Genomic DNA, 18,927 nt, shown 5'->3' with positions numbered 1-18,927 from the left:
GAGTGAATCTCACTCCACACTGTCCCATCACACACTCCCGGGGTCAGACACAGAGTGAATCTCCCTCCACACCGTCCTATCACCCACTCCCGGGGTCAGACACTGAGTGAATATTCCTCCACACCGTCACATCACACACTCCGGAAACGTCATTTCATACACTCCGGGGGTCAGAGAAACGGTGAAGCTGCCTCCGCAATGTCCTACCAGACACTCACTCTTTACCGTCCGATCACACACCCCCGGGGTCAGAGAGTGCAGTTCTTTCCCCAACATCCCATATCTCTGCCTGTCTGATGAGGAGCGGGGTAAAGAGGGTGATGTTGCCTCACCTCTGATACTTGTAATGAAGTGGCAAATTTCCGGATACTTTCTCCAAAGCAGAGTGTTGTTTGAGTCCGAGCAGATCTGAGACTGACGAATCTGTGATACTGAGAGAGACGGTGCAGGAACTTTAGCGTTTACAGTGACGTGTGAGTGGGAGTCACGATCCGGTGCGCTGCTGCGGGTCATGTTCTGGAGCGTATAGATGTCACGCTGAGAGGAGTGTCAGTCTCAGGATTGATTGGTGTCAAGGTGAAGAGTGTGCTGTCACAGTCAAGGGAATCGGGATCATCGTGACGTGCGAGTATGCGTCAGTGACATGGTGATTGATAATTCCGTGTCACAGTGAGGGGCATGCTGTTGCTGCGTGAGGCACATGTCGGTGTCACTGTGATAAGTGTTTCTGTGACCCGATGAGATGTGTACCAGGTCAAGCTGAGATGGATTTCGGTGTTACGGCGAGGGAAATGTCGGGATCTCAGTGAGGGGTTTGTCATGGTCGCAGTGAGTGGACAATCCGTATCCTGGTGAGGGGTGCGGTCTCACACTGGCGGGTGTGCTGGTCTAACGGTGAGAGATGTGTCGGTGTCACGGTGATAAGTGTTTCTGTGACCCGATGAGATGTGTACCTGGTCAAGCTGAGATGGTTTTCGGTGTTACGGCGAGGGAAATGTCGGGATCTCAGTGAGGGGTTTGTCATGGTCGCAGCGAGTGTAGAGTCCGTGTCCTGGTGAGGGGTATGGTGTCACACTGGCGGGTGTGCTGGTCCCACGTTGCGAGATGTGTCGGTGTCACGGTGAAGGTTGTGTCTGTGTTAGGACGAAGAACGTGTTGTGATCACGGTTGGAGTGTCTGAGTTAGTCAAGGATGTGTCTGTGCCACAGCGAGGGGCGAGTGGGTGTTACAGTGAATCATGATTACAGTGAGTAGGGTGTCTGTCGCTCTCAGGTTGAGGGATTTGCCGTATCATGTTGCAGGATGTGTTGGCCGGGGTTCTGTCGAAGTCACGGTGAGGGCCCCTTCAGTACCACAGTGATGGGTGTGTTTGTTTCACGATGACGGTTGTTTCGGGATTATGTTGGGAATGTGCGGCTGCTCATTTTCATTCTCTGCGGTTTGGTCTTTCCGACCGGTGTGTAACTCACCATGAATCCTCCAGCAGATACCCGTGACAATGAGGGTCGCTGTTAAAACGCAGATTAGCCATACGCTTGGGTCTGATCGGTCTCTCCTTGTGGTTCGTTCACTGCCAGTGTTGTCTGTGGAAAAATCGTTCCTTCTCTTTGTCAATCCATCGTCATGTTCCCTGATCTACCCCACCCCTGCTCTTCGCTCCCTCTGAGTTCAAATCACTCTCCTCCTCTCATGCTGAAAATAAACGTAAATCATAGAACATAACAGATATTTCATCCCACAGATCTCGGCTATTCCAAAGAAACGAAACACTTTCTGCCTAGCGACATCCATCTCCCAGCATTCCCTTTACATTGACGTGTGTGAGAACCCTCTGCTTAAAGGCCTCTATCGATCTGCCTCCACCAGCAGCCCTGGCAGCACATTCCAGTCACCCACGCTGTCGGTGGAAACAAAATCTAGACCCACACATCTCCTATAAAATGTCCCCTCTCATCTTAAACTCTGATATCTATGATTTCGTTCCTGGCGGAGATATGCACCGGCTGTCTGGTCTGTATCTGTCCCAGGTACTGATATAGTCCTGTATTAGTTCACGCCTCAGCTTCGTGGTGATATTCACCGGAAGTCTTGTCTATCTCTTTCACAAGTACTCAGACGCTAAAGGGAAATGAAACACAAATTTTCCGACCTCTGCACATAGTTAACACTCTCTGCTCCAGATACAGAAGTTCCTCTTCAAGGACTCCCACACGCTTCCTGTAAGGGGGCGTCCTGACATAAATGAGTTGAGTCGGACACGTCACACCCAGTCTTAATTCGACGCTTCGTGTTTCGGTACACCTCACCCCTCCCCCATTCACTATGTGTGCACCCCAAACCTCTACATGTAAGATGGTCTTTCTCTAATTTTGAAAATAAACCTGAGGTCAGACCTATCCTCTAAATGCAAAGTGGTCCCCGAAACAGCCTCCTGTTCCATATAACCATATAACAATTACAGCACGGAAACAGGCCTTCTAGTCCATGCCGAACGTTTAGTCTCACCTAATCCCACCGACCTGCACTCAGTCCATAACCCTCCATCCTTTTCCTGTCGGTATACCTATCCAATTTTTTAAGTGACAATGCCGAATCTGCCTCTACCACTTCTGCTGGAAGCTTGTTCCACACAGCTACCACTCTCTGCGTAAAGTAATTCCCCCTCGTGTTACCCCAAAACTTTTGCCCTCCAACTCTCAACTTATGTCCTCTTGTTTCAATCTCCCCTACTCTCAATGGAAAAAGCCTATCCACGTCAGCTCAATCGAACGCCTTCATAATTTTAAATACCTCTATCAAGTCGCCTCTCAACTTTCTACGATCTAAGGAATAAAGACCTAACTTGTTCACCCTTGCTCTGTAACTTAGGTGCTGAAACCCAGGTAACATTCTAGTAAATCTTCTCTGTACTCTCTCTATTTTATTGACATCTTTCCTATAATTCGGAGACCAGAACTGTACACAATACTCCACATTTGGCCTCAAAGCCTGGTACAATTTTAACATTACATCCCAACTCCTGTACTCAATGCTCTGATTTATAAAGGCCTGCAGATCAAAAGCTTTCTTCACCACTCTATCCACATGAGATTCCACCTTCAGGGAACTATGCACCATTATTCTTAGATCACTCTGTTCCACTGCATTCCTCAATGCCCTACCATTTACTATGTATGTCCTATTTGGATTAGTCCTACCAAAATGGAGCACCTCACACTTATCAGCATTAAACCCCATCTGCCATCTTTCAGCCGATTCTTCTAACTGGCTTAAATCTCTCTGCAAGCTTTGAAAACCTACTCCATTATCCACAACACCACCTACCTTAGTATCATGTGCATACTTACTAATCCAATTTACCACACCATTTTCCAGATCATTAATGTATATGATAAACAGCATTGGACCCAGTACAGATCCTGAGGCACAGCACTAGTCACCGGCCTCCAACCTGACAAGCAGTTATCCACCACTATTCTCTGCCTTCTCCCATCCAGCCACTGCTGAATCCATTTTACTACTTCAATATTAATACCTAAAGATTGAACCTTTCTTACTAACTTTCAGTGCGAAGCCTTGTGAAAGGCCTTACTGAAGTCCATATAGACACCATCCACTGCCTTACCGTCGTCAAATTTTCTTGTAACCTCTTCAAAAAATCCAATATGAATTGTCAAACATGACCTTCCACACACAAATCCATGTTGACTGTTCCTAATCAGACCCTTTCTAACAGATAATTGTATATACCATCTCTAAAAATACTTTCCATTACTTTACCCACCACTGACTTCAAATTACAGGTCGATAATTGCTAGGTTTACTCTTAGACCCTTTTTAAACAATGGAACCACATGAGCAATACGCCAATTCTCCGACACCATCCTTGTTGCTAATGCCATTTGAAATATTTCTGTCAGCGCTCCTTCTATTTCTACACTAATTTGCCTCAAGATCCTAGGGAATATCCTGTCAGGACCCGGAAAATAATTTACTTTTATATTCTTTAAAAGCGCCAGTACTTCCTCTTCTTTTTAACATCACAGTTTCCATAACTACCCTATTTGTTTCCCTTACATTACACAATTCAATATCCTTCTGCTTAGTGAATACCGAAGAAAATAAATTGTTCAAAATCTCCCCTATCTCTTTTGGCTCCTCACATAGCTGTCCACGCCAATTCTCTAAGGGACCAGTTTTATCCCTCACTATCCTTCTGCTATTAATATAATTGGAAAACCCTTTTGATTTATTCCCTGCCTTGTCCCAATCCGTAGAGGGTGATGAAGTATTGCCCTCTCTCGTTGGGCCTCAATACGTACTGATTTAAGCAACTTTCTTTCAAACACTTGATAAACTATCACACTGCTCCTTTCACCGTATGGGTCTTACAGTCAATACCTAGAAAGTTAAAGTCACCAAAGAACTTATGTTCCTTGCAACGGTCTGCGAAATCTCCACAGATTTGCTCCTCTAAATCCTCAGGATTGTTAGGTGATCGATAATGCAGCCCCATGAACTAGTTCATACCGATCTTGTTCCACAGATCCGCTCTTAAACCCTCGCCTAGACTAGCATAATTTTCCCTGATTAGTAAAGCCGCCCCTCACCCTTGAATTTATTCCGCTTCAGCACAATAAAACAGCGAAAGACAGACAATATGAGCTAACTGACCTGCGTCTCCTGCAACCAAGTCTCACTAATGTAACCAAATCTCCTTCCAGACGTTCCCTTCCCTTCCGAGCCAAAGAATCATACTCAGTGCCAGAGACCTGACCGGTGAGAGTTCCCTCTGCTTCTCATTTGCACCCCTCTCCTTCACCCAGAAGTGCAGTAAGTGCTCTACCTGTTATTCAGCGGTTTGGCCACAAGGGGTCTCTGCACAGCATTGGTCTGTTTAACCACGTTCCCCTTCCTGACCACCCATTTTACTGAGAACTTCACATTGGATCTGACTTCCTACCAATATGTCCACCTTATCACCCCTCAGATTCCCGAATGATCCCGAGTTCATCTTGTTCAGGTTCCAATTCTTTAACGGCGAGTGTTAGAATCTGGATACACTTCCCACAGGAGACACTGAGGTCTCCCTGCCGCCCCACGTCCTGCAAGAGGAGCATTCAACTCTCCTGTCAGGCATGCCTACCGCTCTAACTGTGCAATTATAAAGAAGGAAACAATAAATAAACTGAAAACAAACCTACCAAAAGCTTGTCCCTGTCTTAGCTTTATTTTTTCCTTGCTAATGAATCCGCTTCCCCCATTGGCTCTTGCTCAAACAAACACGAGGCCCTGCTTTTTAATGATCACAATTTCCCAGCTCCTGATCTCTGATTGTAAGCTGTTCCAATACCAAAGATATATTAGTCTACGATTCCGTCAGTCAGACAGAGACAGAAGCTCCCTCCATATCATCACACCACACACTCCCGGAACAGACACTGAGTGAATCTCCCTCCATACCATCACATCACCACACTCCCGGAACCAGACACTGAGTGAATCTCCCTCCATACCATCACATCACACACTCCGGAACCAGACACTGAGTGAATCTCCCTCCATACCATCACACCACACACTCCCGGAACCAGACACTGAGTGAATCTCCCTCCATACCATCACACCACACACTCCCGGAACCAGACACTGAGTGAATCTCCCTCCATACCATCACATCACACACTCCCGGAACCAGACACTGAGTGAATCTCCCTCCATACCATCACATCACACACTCCCGGAACCAGACACTGAGTGAATCTCCCTCCATATCATCACATCACACACTCCCGGGGTCAGACACTGAGTGAATCTCCCTCCACACCGTCCCATCACACACTCCCGGAATCAGACACTGAGTGAATCTCCCTCCACACCATCACACCACACACTCCCGGAACCAGACACTGAGTGACACGCCTTAAGCACGGTACATCACACTATTTCGAAGTCAAACATGGAGTGAAGCTTCCATCACACCATCCTATCGCGCTCCGTCCGGGGTCGGACACAGAGCAAAGCTCCCTCCACACCGTCCCATCACACACCCATGGCTCAGACTCAGAAAGTTTTTCCCTCCTCATTCCCCGTTCAGATATAATGTGCGTCCCCCCTCCACCCGCACTACCACATAAGACGCTACTCGACACAGAAACAAGAGCCCAACTCCCTCCATCTTCCACTCTTCCCTCAACAATCCCCTTTCCTGTACTCCGCCGTTCCTGTAGGGCCGAATTTCGTCTCGGATGTTGTCTGCGGTGTGTGACCTGATTAGATCATTCAGATTTACCATTTTCCCATTACCCGCCCTCACCCTCTCTCACTCCATCTCCCTCCATACTTTCTCGGCTGTTCCGTCCGCGGCCTCCCACACTCCCCCTTCTCACCCATCTCAACTTTTCGCTTTCCCAACCTCCCTGAACCCCAGCCCTCCACACACTCCCTCCCTTAATTGTCGTCTCCCTTAATTCCACCCTCAGGCGTCTCCCGATACTTCTCTCCCTCTCACCATTCCCACCTTCCCCACAACCTTCCTACCTTTCACCATTCCGGAAGACCTGAAATGTGCGTCTGTCTCAGAGACTGTGTGTCTGCGTGTGTGTGAGAACCGCTGTGTTGTGGAGGAAAGAGGAAGGAACATTTCTTCGCCAGTTTGTACTGCGCCCGACTGCGCAAGCGCGTGAAGATCGGCCTCTGAGACAGCGGGAGAGTTTAAAAAGCAAGCATATTAACGGAGCGGGCGACGGAGTAGTGGGAGACAGAGTAGGAATCTTTTTGCTCGCGAGGCATCTGCCTTGCTCCTAATCAGGTAAGGCCGGTCATCTCCTATAATTAACCTAATTAACTTAGAAGCAGGTCTTTTTTTTCCCCTTTGGTGAATCGGCCCGGACAGACGGAGGAACAGGAGGGCTCACACAGCTAACGGTACGAGTTAACGGTTAAAATGCCCGTGTGTTTGGCGAGGTCAGTGGGTGAGTGGAGTTATTTTTTCCTTGTTTCATGCCTGTAGAATTCGGTTGCATGTCTGCAGGGTTAGATAGAACGTTGGCTCATTGGAAGGAACCAGAGACTGGGAATATAGGAATACCATTCTGGTTGGCTGCCGGTTACCACTGTTTTTCAACAGGGGTCCGTGTTGGGGCCACTTCTGTTTTACGTTTTATAACAACGATTTGGATTAAGGAATAAATGACTTTGTGGCTAAGTTTGCTGACGATACAAAGATAGGTGGAGGGGCCGGTAGTGCTGAGGAAACAGAGAGCCTGCAGAGAGACTTGGATTGTTTGCGAGAATGGGAAAAGAAGAGGCAAATTTAATACAATATTGGAAAGTGTATTGTCAAGCACTTTAGTAGAATAATTAAACGGGCAGACTATTATTTTAATGGAGAGTTAATTTAAATTTCTGAGATGCAACAGGACTTGGGAGTCCTCGTGCAGGGCACCCTTAAGGTTAACCTCCAGTTTGAGTCGGTGGTGAAGAAGGCGAATGCAATGTTGGCATTCATTTCTAGATGAATGGAGTATAGGAGCTGGAATGTGATGTTGAGGCTCTATAAGGAACTGCTAGGACCTCACGGAGTACTGTGAGCAGCTTTGTTCTCCTTATTTAAGAAAGGATGCACTGACGTTGGAGAGAGTTCAGAGATGATTCACTAGAATGATTCGGGGAATGAAAGGGTTAACTTATGAAGAACGTTTGACCGCTCTTGGACTGTATTCCTTGGAGTTTAGAAGAATCAGGGGGGACCCATTAGAAACAGTTCGAATGTTGAAAGGCATGAACAGAGTGGATGTGGCAAAGTTGTTTCCCATGGTGGGGGAGTCTAGTACGAGAGGACGTGACTTGAGTAATGCAGGGCGCCCATTCAGACCAGAGATGCAAAGCATTTTATTTTTAGCCAGAGGGTGGTGAATCTCTGGAATCTGTTGCCACGGGCGGCAGTGGAGGCAGAGCCACTGTTGTATTAAAGGCTCAGATTGATAGGTATCTGAGTGGCCAGGACATCAAAGTTTATGGTGAGAAGGCGGGCGAGTGGGACAGAATGGGAGAATGGATGAGCTCATGATAAAATGGCGGAGCAGACTCGATGGGCCGAATGACTGACTTCTGTTCACTTCTCTTATGTTATTATTACTTTGTCTGGAATTTCCGCATCTGATGATAGATGATAGATTTTCTCGGTGTGAGTGTGATGGCATTTATTTAGGGAGCTTCGCTGTTTGTCTGACCCAGGGAGTGTGTGATAGGACAGTGTGGACGGAGCTTCACTCTGTTTATGACCCCGCAGTGTGTGACTAATCGTTGCGGAGGGAGCGTTACACAGTTTATGTTTCCAGGAGTGTGTGATAGGATAGTATGGAGGGATTCTCGGTCTGTCTCTGTCACCTAGTCATGGGTCAGTGGATTTCGACGTTTAATCAGACTCTAATCAGAGATAGGGAGCAAGAAAATGGTAACTCTCACGTTCTGCTCCAACAGCTGCAAACTGAACACCCTTTCTGTGGCCCCACTCTCCTCCCCTTCCTTCCTCTTTGCTCAGCACACCATTCCTTCTCTATGATTATTAAGTGAGAGAGTGAGCAGCATATATGTACAAATGTAATGGGTATGTATGGGAAGGTGGTTTTGCAAAGTGAGGGATTTAGCTTTTAAATTAAAGGACAGGACCACTACCCATCCCAATGTGTCCAGACATAGGAATACAATAGAGTTTAGCACGAGGTGTAAGTGGGAAGGCTCCAAAATTTGGAATCATTGTATTTTTTTCCAAGGAAGGTGGGATCTGTATAGAAGAGATGGAAGACGGTTTACACCTGAACTGGAGGGGAGCTGATATCCTGGCGGGAAGGTGTGTCAGTACTGTGCATGAGAGTTTTTGGGAGAGTTGTTGAACTCGAGTTGCAGGGGATGGGATTCAGAGCTCCAGAGCAGATAGCGGAGTGGATATGGAGACAGATGTTGGTAAGACCTCATAAAAAGGCAGATATCAAGAGTTTATGCATAATGCGACTGGTGCCCTGAGCTCCGTAAATTTCACTGCAGGAAGCTTTAAAGAAAGGCGGTTGACTCCGGACATGAATCAATTCAGTGAATTATGACATTGTAGCCATTACTGAGAATTGGGTGTAGGAGGCGCAAGCAGGAGCGGACGATATTTCGGGTTTCCCTATTTTTAGTCGTGAGAAAGCAGAAGGAATTAAAAGAGGTGTGATGACATTACTAAGATGAGAAAATGTCACCGCAGTGAACAGTCAGGACAGGCAAGAGAATTACACTAAGTGACGCTTTATGGGTGGAAATGATGAATAAGAAATGTATGGCAATGTTACAACATAGACCATAGCACATTACAACACAGCACACTACAAGCCCGTCGGCCCACAAAGTTGTGCCGACCCTTAAACTCAGCGTCTCATATAACCCCCCACCTTAAATTCCTCCATATACCAGTCCAGTAGTCTCTTAAATTTCACTGGTGTATCTGCCTCCACCACTGACTCAGGCAGTGCATTCCACGCAACAACCTCTCTCTGTGTGAAAAAAACCTTTCTGTAAAATCCCTGTTGAACTTCCTACCACTTACCTTAAAGCCATGTCCTCTTATATTGAACAGTGGTGCCCTGGGAAAGAGGGGCTGGCAGTCCACCCTATCTATTCCTCTTATTATCTTGCATATCTCTGTCATGTCTCCTCTCATCCTCCTTCTGTCCAAAAAGTAAAGCCCCACCTCCCTTATTCTCTGATCATAATGCATATTCTCTAAACCAGGCAGCGTCCTGGTATATCTGCTCTTTAAGCTTTCCAAGGCTTCCACATCCTTCCCATATTGAGGCGACCATTCTGGATACAGTTTACCAAGTGTGGTCTAACCAGGGTTTAATAGAGCTGCATCATTACATCGCGACACTAAAAGTCGATCGCTCGACTTATGGAAGCTAACGCTCCATAAGCTTTCTTAACGACCCTATCTACCTGTGAGGCAAATTTCAGGGATCTGTGGACATGTACCCCCAGATCCCTCTGCTCCGCCACTCTACCAAGTATCCTTAAGAATGTTCTTCCAAAGTGTACCTATCACTCTTCTCCGAGTTGAACGCATCTGCCACTTTCCACTGCGAAATAAATATACAAGGGTATACGTCCTATCGAAAGAACAGACAGGTGGGCAGAGTGGGCGGGGTGGTTCTGCTAGTGAGGAATGAAATTCAGTCCCTTGCGAGGGGTGACATGGAATCAGGAGATGTGGAGTCTGTATGGATAGAACTGAGAAATTGTAAAGGTAAAAAGACCCTAATGACAGTTATCTACAGGCTCCCAAATAGTAACTTGGAAACTAGAGCAAAAATAACTCGTCGCCATGGCAATGCTACGGTTGTAATGGGGAATTTCAACATGCAGGTTGACTGGGAAAATCAGGTTGGTACTGGACCACAAGAAGGGGAGTTTGTGGAGTGCTTCCGAGATGGATTCTTAGGGTAGCTTGTACTGGAGCCTACCAGGGAGAAGGCAATTCTGGAGCTAATGTTGTGTAATGAACCGGATTTGATAAGAGAACTCGATGTAAAAAGCCGTTTGGAGGTGGTGACCATAATATGATGTTTTAATCTACTATTTGAGAGGGAGAAGGGAAAATCGGAAGTGTCAGTATTACAGTTGAACATAGGGGACTATGGAGCCATTTGCGAGGAACTACCCAGAGTTGACTGGAAGGATACCCTAGCAGGGATGACAGTGGAACAACAATGGCAGGTATTTCTGGGAATAATACAGAAGGTGCAGGATCAGTTCATTCCAAAGAGGAAGAAAGATTCTAAGGGGAGTAGGGGGCGACCGTGTCTGACAAGGGAAGTCAAGGACAGTATAAAAATAAAAGAGAAGAATATAGCATAGCAAAGATTGGCGGGAAGCCTGAGGATTGGGAAACTTTTAAGGAACAACAGAAGAAAACTAAGAAGGCAATAAGCGGAGAAAGAATGAGTTACGAAGGTAAGCTAGCCAAGAATATAAAAGAGGATAGAACAGGCTTCTTTAGGTATGGGAAGCGGAAAACTAATAGTCGATACAAAAGTTGGGTCCTTCAAGGTTGAAACGGGTGAATTTTATTATGGGGAACAAGGAAGTGGCAGACGAGATGAAGAGTTACTTTGGATCTATATACACTAGATAAGACACAGAATATCTCCCAGATATAATAGTGATATATTTAAATAAAGGAAGCTTTAGAGAGAGCCCGTTATGCTCAGGCAATGAATCACTACAGTGAATTATGACATTGCAAACAATACTGAGAACTGGGTGTTGGCGGAGCAAGAAAGAGATCACGATATTTCCCGGTTCCCTATTTTTAGACGTGAGAAAGCGGAAGGAATGACAGGAGGAGGGGTGACATTAGTAGGCTGCGAAAATATAACCGCAGTGGACAGTCAGGACAGGCAATAGAATTCCTCTAAGTGAGGCTTTATGGGTGGGAATGATGAATAAGATATGCATGACAATGTTACAACATAGAACATAGAATAGTACCACACTGTACAGGCCCTTCGGCCAACAAACTTGTGCCGTCCCTTAAACCCTGCCTCCCATATAACATTCCACCTTAAATTCCTCCATATACCTGCCCAGTAGTCTCTAAAATTTCACTAGTGCATCTGCCTCCACCAATGATTCCACGCAACAACCACTCTCTGAGTGAAAACAACCTTCCTCTAATATCCCCCTTTAACCCCACCCCTTACCTTAATTCCATATGGTCTTGTACTGAGCAGTGGTGCCCGAGGGAAGAGGCGCTGGCTGTCCACTCTATCTGGTCCTCTTAATACCTTGTGTACCTCTGTCATGTCTCCTCCCATCCTCCTTCTCTCTAAAGAGTAAAACCCTAGCTCCCGTAATCTCTGTTCATAATGCATACTCTCTAATCCAGGCCGCATCCTGGTAAATCTCCTCTATAACCTTTCCAATGCTTCCACATCCTTCCTATAGTGAGGCGAACAGACTGGACACAGTACTCCAAGTGTGGCCTAACCAGGGTTTCCTAAAGCTGCATCATTAAATCGCGACACTAATACACGATCCATCGCGTTCTGAAAGCTAACACTCCATAAGCTTTCTTAACTACAGGTTTAAGGTGCTGGGGAGTAGGTACAGAGGAGATGTCAGGGGTAAGTTTAACTCAGAGAGTGGTGAGTGCGTGGAATGGGCTGTCGGTAACAGTGGTGGAGGCGGATACAATGGGGTCTTTTAAGAGGCTTTTGGATAGGTACATGGAGCTTAGGAAAACAGAGGGCTATCGGTAAGCCTAGTAATTTATTTTAAGGTTGGGAAGTGTTCGGCACAACAATGTGGGCCGAAGGGCCTACATTGTGCTGTAGGTTTTCTATGTTCCTATGTTTCTATCTTTATTTTGTCTTGCTGATGAACCCGCCTTGCGGATCGGTTGTTGTTCAAACAAACGCGAGGCACTGGTTTATAATGCACACATTTCCTCGTTCCCGAACCCGGAGTCAGACGCTGAGTGAAGCTCCCTCACCAACATTACATCACACAAGTTCGGGGTCAGACAAGGAGTGACGCTCCCTCCACTCTGTCCCAAATTTTCGGAAAAAGAATGAAGCTCCCACTCAAGTCGTATAACGTATTTCCGGAGTCAAAGAGACACTGAATCTCCCTCCACACTGTTCCATCACACACTGCTGGGCTCAGACACAGAGACAGAAGACAGCCTCTGTTGAGAGCGACTGCAGATATCAGTGGTATTCTATTGACCCAAGGCCTTCAACTGCGTTTGTATTTTTTTTCTATTTTATACATATTTGTGTGCTTTCTGCCGTGTTTGAATGCTGACAATGTGTTTTGCACCTTGTTTCTGGAGTAACGCTCTCTCGTTTGGCTGTATTCATGGATGTTCTTGTGTCGTCCTGACCTGTGAGATATATCTCCACTTGGCCATTTTAACCTGTCGCCCCCGACCAGAAGCATACAAACTGGTGTACCTGTTATTGAGCCGCTTGGCCACAGAGGGACGCTGTACTGGGCCTGGATTATTTAACCCATTGAATCTCCGGACCGTCACCCAGTTTCCTGCGAACTGAACATTCGGTCTATTTTCCTCCCAATATGACCTGACAGAGAGTCATCGTATAACGACAAGATGATGAGAGGCATTGATCGTGTGGATAGTCAGAGGCTTTTTCACGGGTCTGAAATGGTTGCCACTAGAGGACACAGTTTAAAGTGCTGGGGAGTAGGTAGAGAGGAGATGTCAGGGGCAAGTTTTACTCAGAGAGTGGTGAGTGCGTGGAATGGGCTGCCGGCAACGGTGGTGGAGGCGGATACGATAGGGTATTTTAAGAAGCTTATGGATAGGTACATGGAGCTTAGAAAAGCAGAGGGCTATCGGTAAGCCTAATATATATTTTTTAAGGTTGTGACGTGTTCGGCACAACATTGTGGGCCGAAGGGCCTGCAGTGTGCTGTAGGTTTCCTATGTTCCAATGTTTCTATCTTTATTTTCTCTTGCTGATGAACCCGCCTTGCGGATTGGTTGTTGTTCACTGGTTTGTAATGCACACATTTCCTCGTTCCCGAACCCGGAGTCAGACGCTGAGTGAAGCTCCCTCACCAACTTTACATCACACAAGTTCGGAGTCAGACAAGGAGTGAAGCTCCCTCCGCTCTGTCCCAAATTTTCGGAAAAAGATTGAAGCTCCCACTCACAGTCGTATAACTTATTTCCGGAGTCAGAGATAGACTGAATCTCCCTCCACACCGTCCCGTCACACACTTTCCGGAGAAGACACAGAGTACAGCTGCCTCCACACCGTCCTATGGTAGATCCCCGGCATCAAACACGTGATGCTCCCTCGACACTGTCCCATCACATTCTTTCTGGTACAGACACAGAGCGAATTCCCTGTTCCCCATCCCTTCACACACTCACGATTCGGATACTGTTTAGTTCAACTGCAACTCCCCAGCTCAAAACCCGCACAATCGCATCACACACTACCCAAGTCAATAGGAGAGCTAAACCCCCTCCGTCCTCCACTCTCCCCTCTTAGCAATCTCCAACACTCCGCCATCCCAGTCGTCTGGAATTCTGTCCCGGATACTGTGAGTGCGCGTCACAGGATGTGGATTATTCAGCGCGCACGTGCTCCCAGTTTTAATCACCGACTCCAAATCCCGGGCTGCGGTCCGTCCCTCTGCAACTGGATGATAGACTCCCTCATCCGTATACCACAGTCTGTAGCAACGTTACCGAGCGACAAGATGTGCTGAAGAAGCCTGGGGGTGGGGATGTGGGGCTGCAGAAGGGCTCAGACAGATTAGGAGAATGAAAATAGACGTGGCAGAATGAATACAGTGCCGGGAATCGTATGGTCATTCAACATGTTTTTTTTTTAAATCGTAGAATATTTTCGTCTGGCGTTTCTCTTTCCCCTCACATCATCTTTCCAATCTACTCCTCTGCTTTTTTTCCCCTCCAGTCCTGCTGAAGGGCTTCGGCCCGAAACGTCGATTGTGTACTTTACCATAGATACTGCCTGGCCTGAGAAGTTTCTCCAACATTTGGATTAATCAACCCCCCCCCCCACTCCCCCGTTTTGTTAGGTATTCAGTTATATGGGGCAGTAATGTACAGCATACAAGACTGCATTAACCTTTGATCCAGCTAATCGCATTCAGCCGACTCAAGGCGTTGGGTAAATCTCCAGTTGAATTCTATGCACAGGGGAGGAAGTTAAAATATGGGTGTCTTAGGAATGCATTCCTGTGAATGACCGGGACACGCTGTTACAGTATCACACTGGTCAGTGTTAAGGCTCCAGAGACAACAACATTATCATCATGGTCAACGATGGTCAAATTCATGTGCACCCTCATACTCAGCAGCAGTATGCACGTATCTCGAAAATGCGCGTGAGTCCCAAAATCTGCGCACTTCCCCAAGTAAGGACGCACATTCGGCGAGCCAGACGAAGAATCATTTCAAACCCAAAATGGCTGCCTTGACATTCAAAGCCCCACGCATCCCAAAGGTCGTGAGCACATCACCAAATCTGCCGATCAACCCAAATCCTGATGAACTCCCAGATACACCCACAGAAACGTGGCGACTCCATATTCGCCGACTCCCCCCCAAATATGGTATCCCCAAATACGAGCGCATCCCCATAACAAGAACAAACCCCAAAAGCCGTGTGCATCCATGTGCACCCCGAGACCCTGTGCAACCCATTTTCGCTGACACGCAATACCCAATGCCAGATGCAGCTCGCACCCTAAACCCGCTGACACCCCCACATGCCCATGAGAATTTATCCGAGCAAGATACAATCGAAACAGTAGAGAAAATGGCAGCGTCGACGTTAACAATCCGCTCTCAACACATTCGTGTGCAAATCTTGATCCGCCAACACACCCAAATCTATGTGTATCCCCAAATACGTGTGCACGGCCATGTTTGAGACTAAATTTCGAGTGATGTCTAAGATTCTTCTTTAAATCTCACCGACGGTTCTTTTTTCGCCTTCTCTTAAATTGCAGCAATTTCTAAATTTACCTTCAAGTGTAAATTTAAAATATGTTACAGTATTGATTAAGAATTAGACCAATAGTCTGTAAAGTTGCCCAGCGCTCCGGATTATCGGAATTGACTTTAGCAGAGGCATTGTATCGATAAATCAAAACTGCCCGCCATGAATCCACAAAACATGTGCATATCAACAAATCAGTGCGCACTCCAAACACACTGACACACCACATATATAATAGACAATCCAAAGCAGAATTCATGCCCAACAGTTCAGAAAATGGCTGTTTCAACATTTAAAATTCTCACCACCCGAAAATATGTTTGCAACTGTTGATTGGTAAACAAACAGCCCCCGGAATATACGAACATGACAACATCTAATTACGTCCCCGTAATTGACTACAGACCCCTAAATTGGCGCGTATCCCCAAATCCTTGTGCATATTTGCCGCCAAACCCTAAATCTACGCGCACCCAAAATCAGTTCTCACCGCATATATTTGAGGACTCAACTTTAAATCCGTGCGCATTCCCAAATCCAAGTTCACACCATAGCAGTGTGCACCCCTTATTCTCCGACACTGCCCAATATCTGCACGACCCAATTCAGTGCGCACCCCAAAACCGCTAACATCCTGACATGCAGTTTAGAATCCTTTCAAGAATTCATTCCTCGACATTAAAATCCGCACACAGCCCAAAATTCATGTACAACTTCAGATCCGCCAACACGCCCAAATCTTTATCTCACCACAAATCCGTGTTTACATTTACGCAATCCCAAATCCATGTACACCTCAAATATGGGCACCACATCAACTAGGAGGGCATCCTAAAATTCATGTAAATATCATACCCGCGGAGAAACCATTTGCACATTTGATTATCCCAGAGGAATTATCATTTAAAATACTTCACGTCAAATTTCAAATTAAAATCATTATTCAAGTGATCGAAATGAAACAACTTTGAGATTCGGCAAACCTCCAAATCGCAGGCACCCCAAATACGTGAGAAATCCGTGTGCATCTCCAAATGCAAATGCATCCCCACAACTTCAAAACCTTGGACACACACTCGCTAATTAGATTATCTCAAAAGAAAAAATTCAGACCTGAATTTGCACAAGAGTAGGAACCAATATGGGTGCACAGGACGTCAGTATGGATTTGGGATGCACAGGACGTCAGTATGGATTTGGGGTGCACACGGGTGCCTGACGATTGGGGATGAGGACAGGTTTAGGTGCGTGTCGGCGCGTATGGGTGCACATGAATTTGATAGTGTCGGTCGATTTGGGGTTGTGGTGACTCTCAAAGTCATTTCATTTATAGTGCCTTTAATAATAGCTGCACTGTGCCGTCGCGATTTCTTTAAGGTGACTCTTTCTTTGGGAAAATCAAATGTGTAGACGTGAGTATCAGCAGGTTTGGTGATGTACACGATCTTAGATGCTCCCGGATTTGGGGCCCTGACAAATTTCACGGTTGTTTCATTGATAGGTACTTTATTAATAAATACACTTCCAGTTTTCTACTCTGCTCTTGCTGTGATTTTTACGTTGGAAGTTGCTACTTTCTGAACTATTTGAAATTATTTCTCCTCTCAGATAATCTAATCTGTATGTGGAAGGTGTTGACGGGTTCGGAGTGCGCACCCATTTGGATGTGCATACGGATTTGGGAATGCACGTGGATTTTGGATGTCGGAGGAATTGGGTATAATGCCAAAATTCAAATTGTTTCTTTTACAGATACTCGGATAAATAATGCACTTTAACATTGGGCCTTGTTCTTGCTATTTTTTAAAGTGGATTAAGCTATCTTGTGAAATATTTGAAATGCTTCTCTCTCTGGGATAAACAATTGTACATGTAGGGGCTTGGATTTGGGGGTTCTCAGAGATTTTGACATGTGCGCGGCGAGTTTGGGTACACACGGATTTGGGTGTGTCGGTGGATTGGGGTGGCGTGACGAATCACAAGGTTGTTTCACTTATAGATATTTTAATAATATAACTTGGAAGTTGGTTATAGATTTTTGAACGCGAAGCTATTTTGTGAACTGTTTGACCTGACACGTGATTTCAGATATTCCTGCGTGCATGTGGGTTTGTCGTCAGTACTAGGGTGCATATGGATGTAGGGCGAGCTCTTATTCGGTCATGAGCACAGATTTATGGTTGAATACGGACTTAGGAATGTGCGCAGATTTAGGCGTCTGTCGTCTAATATGGAGGTGCACAGGTTACACCCAGATCTGTGTGTGTCAAACGATCTGGAATTGCAGATGCATTTCGGGATGCGTGCTGATTTTAATGTCGAAGCAGTCATTTTCAGATCGATTTGAAATGATTCCTGCTCTGAGATAATCTATGATGCATGTTGGAGAGTCCGCGTGCATGAAGAGAGCACTGATTTTTGGGATTACGCAGATTTAGGGTGTTGTCGGCAAATATGTCCTCACACACAAATCTGAGGATGCGAACAGATTTAGTGATGTGTCCGACAATATAGAGATGCTTATGATGAGCGAGGAGCGTGCAGGCCAGTATGTGAATATTTACAGGTTTTGGTAAATATGTCCTCACACACTAATCTGAGGATGCGAACAGATTTAGTGATTTGGAGTTGTTAGATATCTGGAGGTTGTTTCATTCAGAGATAATTTCAGAACCAATGCACCTTGAACTTTTCACCAGTATTCTTGTAACTTTATGCTGGAAGCAGGCATTTTGTGAGCTGTTCGAAATTATTCTTGCCCTGTGACACTGTATGGGGAGCGTAGGGGTGTCAGCGGGTTTGCGATGCCCATTGAATTGAACATTACACAGAGTTAAGGCAAAATAGTCAAACATGTAATTCCTTTGATGGCTGGATCTCAGAAGAATGAGGGGGACGGATGTTGTTGTTGGAAATGATCGAATGTTTAAAGGCATCGATAACGTAGATGTGGAGAGAAGGTTCCCCGTGGAGGGACAGTCAATACCAGCTGACCCACATCGGAATGGAGGTCGGTCCTTTCAGAACGGAGATTGGGAGTGTTAGGTACACGTAAATGTGTGTGATAAAACCATCAGCAGCAATAGAACAGACCTGGAGTCTGGTTTTGCTGTTAGCAAACATTATTCAATTAGCAACCACTTAATATTGTATTTTAAACCAGTTAAATCGAAAGTTAGCAGAGTTATGCTGATATAGGCGAATAAAATAAAGTTCCCAAACTCATTCAAGTTCGGCTGGCAAGAGTTACAGTCTGACGATGGTCTGTAAGAAAGTTCAGTTCAATCCACAGAACTGAGGTGAGAGAGAGGTATTTGTAATCTGAATAAACAGGGGTCGTCGGTCTTGCCGTTCTCCTCTGAATTCTTCAAGTTAGTGAAATGTG

Source organism: Hemitrygon akajei, unplaced genomic scaffold (genome assembly GCF_048418815.1).
Source record: "Hemitrygon akajei unplaced genomic scaffold, sHemAka1.3 Scf000071, whole genome shotgun sequence".
Taxonomy (NCBI): Eukaryota; Metazoa; Chordata; class Chondrichthyes; order Myliobatiformes; family Dasyatidae; genus Hemitrygon; species Hemitrygon akajei.
The sequence above is the reverse complement of the archived record's forward strand: the minus strand, read 5'-3'. Positions refer to the sequence as shown.